The following is a 4,044-nucleotide window of genomic DNA, read 5'->3' as shown; positions in this document are numbered from 1 at the left end:
CAGGGCTGAGAATGTCCGTTTAACAGAAGCAGTGGACACGGGGCTTGCTAGCTTCGGAGTTGCCCGACCCCGCTTAACAATGTCCAGCTTTTCTTGAAAAGTCCGTCTTGAAAACGACTTTGACAGTAAGTCTGCAACCAAATCCATTTCTTCTCCTCCTTCAGCCATTGTGGATTGACAAACCAGCTATTAAATTCGATATATTTGCCTGTGCAGGTCGCTACAGATTCAGTTTATCAGGTCTTCCTAGTACACTCTCCGATTATCCAATCACAGCGCGTGAAAATCCTGACGTTTCCGTGGGCCTGCTAGCTGGCCTATCACGTGGTCTCCTCCAGATCTGATTGGTTGAAGCAACAGTTTGGTGGACCATTATTCTATGCTACAGGGCCCGCAGAACTGATTGTGAAGGCCTCCGGGCAGATTTCTTTGACCCTAGCAACAAATGGTGCTGCAATGTGATTGGTTAATGCTTAAATAGGAAAATACACGTCTGGAAGCAGCGCAACCAGGGAGACAGCTATGAAAGGACGAAGACAGAGCATTTGGAATTATAGAATACGTATTCAAGGAAATAAATAATAATTAATATCAGTCTGTGATTCAGATATTTTTAGGCCAGCAGAGAAGGCCTTGCAGGCCCTGACGGCCCGCCACTGCTAAAAGGTGAGGCAGTATACTTGAAGTCTACGTTGTATTTACTTTATAGTTTAACTTTGTATCATAAACATAAGATGTTCCGATTTAGTCTAAAGAAGTATTCAGTAAGTATACCTTGTACACTACATGTTCATGGTGTATAGTAGTCTTGTATATTCAAGTATACGTAAAAAAGAAATAATAATAATAAACTTTGGGTGTATTTGAGTGTACTGCAAGTATAGTATGTCTATATTAAAAACTGAGGTAGTATACTTGAAGTTTACTTGTTGATATTATAAACTTAAAAGTTTCCAAATTAAACTGAAGAAGTATTTAGTTAGTAAACTGGATGTATGGTCTATAGTAGACTTGCTGTACCGATAGACCTGCTCATACTTCATGAAATAAACTTGGCTGTACTACTTCTTGCTGAAGGTCTAAGCAGTAATTTAATTAAAATATGTGTTTCTGTGCGAGGGGGTCTCATGAGGCCTAAGAAAGTTTACTTTGATGTCATTTTTTTACAAAATGAAGCCACTGATGATTACCCAGGAACTTAAGACAACTTGAACTTAAATGCAAAAATTGCTTAAGTGGGAACACAAGCCTCAGAAGCCATTAGAGAATCCATCAAAGGATAATGCTTTCCTCGTGTGCTCACAAACTGTAAACAGCTTAGATAACTGCTCTGCTTACCTTTAAAATAAAGCAGTCAACCATCAGCCGGCTGTATCAAACACTCACGTTGATAAGAAGAAATCTCAGCTCCAGTCGGTTTCTATTCCATCAATATCATGTGACCAGAAGCTGTTTAGACTGAGCAAAAATGGGAAAAGCGCAGCATGTATCAGGGAATGAAGAAGCCTCTCTGAAGAGGCTCTCATAACGTCACCCAAAAAATCAGAGATGTTTCTGGAACCTGCTCCTAATTCACCAGTAGGTGCAGGGACATGGTTGTGCTGTGACACAATGACATATCTGGGGCTGCAGATATGTCAGTCTGCATGTTCTCCAGGTTCCCTCACAGGCCAAAACATGCTTCATAGGTTCATTTTTATTTAGTTTTTCATTTAACCTTTATTTTACCAGGAAATCGCTTTTTCAAGGGAGACCTGAGCCAAAAGGAATCCACAAAAGAAAATAAATTACAGTTAAAACAATTCTAATAGAAATACAGTTAAATACAATAAAAATGAATGATTAAAAAGGTTAATTTCCTTTAAAAGCTCAGAAAGCTTTGTTTTAAAGCAATTAAGGGGAATAAGGTCACAAAGATGCACAGAGTTTTGAATGTCAGTCCAGGAAAGCAGAGCAGGAATAGAAAAAGATGTTTTTCCTAATTCAGTGTGGGATCTGGGAACAGAGAGGCAATCTGAGTGAAGAGCGAGAGTTTTATATGCTGTTAGCAGGAGACAGAAGACGGTACGGTACTGAGGCAGTTTACCTAGAATGGCCTCAAATGTGAATATTAGCCAGTGTTTCTGTCGCCTGACTTTGAGTGAAGACCAAGAGAGCAGAGAATACACTTCACAGTGATGGGTTCTGCATGCAGAGTTTATGATAAAATGCAGGGTAGAGCATTCATGTACAGAATGTCGTCCAAAATCGGGAGGAAGGTGTTCTGAACAAGACAAGATTTGTTTCTGTAATAGAAGCCAGAAGTCCCTTCAGCTTTTTTAGCAAGTGGTCAATGTCCAGAATCTCAAAAAAAAAAAAAAAACTACAACAGATTACATGAACTATTAAATGTGGAAATTGCAACAAAACAGTAAAATAGACAAAACAACAACAACTCTAACTTTTCACACATATTTTTTATGTACTGTTAATAGATGTTGATTTGTAATTGAGGACTATTTTATATATTGCCACCATGTATCTTTTAATGTGCAAAATTGAATATATTTAAATGAAGTGCTAAAAGTGGAAACACTCAAAACAACAGAATACGTACATTTAAAATATTGAAGGTTTAGTTTATCTGCAGACTTGTCCTCAGTTCACTTTAAAACAAGCTAAATGTTTTAAAACCTGGGATACTTGTGAGGCGATGTGAGGTGTTGCAGCATCTGGATGGAGACGGTATGAACTTTAGCACGACACAAAGAAAAAGGTGCTAAAAGTAACTAAATCAACAGGATTTCCTCATTATCAACAGGAGATCTAAGGAAATCCAGTGTTTGTTTGAGGGCTGTGTAAATCGAAGGATTTTATTGTTTCATAATGCGTCACATTGCAGTTTGTCAAGCATGCACACAGTTATCAGCCTCAGCCCAATGATACGCTAACAATTAGGAGACAAGAGGCTTGTTTCAACCCACAGAAGTTCTTCACTTCTTTAGTTTTTGAGGACAATAGGAGGATTATTTTTCAGTCAGCCCAAGGACAGTGTGACAGTTTCCTCTCAGGCCACATCCTTCCCGCTGTCTCTGCTTGTGTCAGACACCTTTCATGGTGTTGAAGCTGCTAAATAAAGCCAGTGCAACGTGTTGGAGTCAACTGTGGCTTCAACAAACACACTCTACAAAGGCAAGAGCACAATCCATCAGCTAAAGCAAAGATTTTATCCAAACAGGGCACAGAATCAAGACTGAATGACAATCCTTGATCCATAACCCAAGATTCAATTAGAGTCTGAGTCCAATGACAGGAAAGCTCTTCATCACACGTTCCATGTCCGACATGCAAGGGCCCCATTCGCCCCGTCTCCATGGGTTACTGAACGGGTGCGTGGGACTCGCAAGCTTCAGACTCCTGACATAAGAGAGAGAGAAATATTCATAGGATTAAACAAACCGAAGTCCATTTACTGCGTGAAAAATAAGTTAAATATGCAGATCACTGTGAACCACAGCGTCTAGTTATATGGGGATAAATAAAGAAAACAAACAAAGTCTTTGTCTGTTTGACTGGATGGGGAGAAAAGAATCAGAGGTTGAACCTCTATTACACGTGTGTCAAAGTCAAGGCCCGGGGGCCGGATCCGGCCCTCCAGATCATTTTATCCATCCATCCATCTTCTTGACCGCTTCTTCCCTTTCGGGGTCGCGGGGTGCCGGAGCCTATCCCGGCTACTGATGGGCGAAGGCGGGGTACACCCTGGACAGGTCGCCAGTCCGTCGCAGGGCAGATCATTTTATATTATTGTTATTAATGACCTGATGTTCTCTTTTACTTATTTCTAACTTGTATGATTTTGACAAAATCTATTTTTATAGAGTAAAATAGAGAAAGTTATTTAAGGTTTAAGTCGATTTATTCTGGAATAATATTCCTGCTTTTTTATTATTCATAATTATGTTAAAAAGTTAAAGTGTTAAAGTTTTAAAAATTGGCATTCTGCAGTTTTTTTTTAACTATTTTGGCATTTATTAAGATTTTTTAGGCTGTTTTGGAGTTTAG

General features: G+C 39.2%; 1 long non-coding RNA gene across 1 annotated transcript in view; it reads right to left on the bottom strand.

Annotated features, from left to right (window-relative positions):
- Positions 1–2,838: 2,838 nt before the first annotated feature.
- LOC112162139 overlaps positions 2,839–4,044 on the bottom strand; it is a 12,145-nt gene continuing 10,939 nt past the window's right edge. Inside the window, exon 3 of the long non-coding RNA XR_002922016.2 lies at positions 2,839–3,396. This is a non-coding gene — a long non-coding RNA (uncharacterized LOC112162139). The remainder of the gene's footprint in view (positions 3,397–4,044) is intronic.

This window comes from Oryzias melastigma, linkage group LG15 (genome assembly GCF_002922805.2).
Source record: "Oryzias melastigma strain HK-1 linkage group LG15, ASM292280v2, whole genome shotgun sequence".
NCBI classification, from domain to species: Eukaryota; Metazoa; Chordata; class Actinopteri; order Beloniformes; family Adrianichthyidae; genus Oryzias; species Oryzias melastigma.
This window is presented reverse-complemented; position numbering and strand designations above follow the sequence as displayed.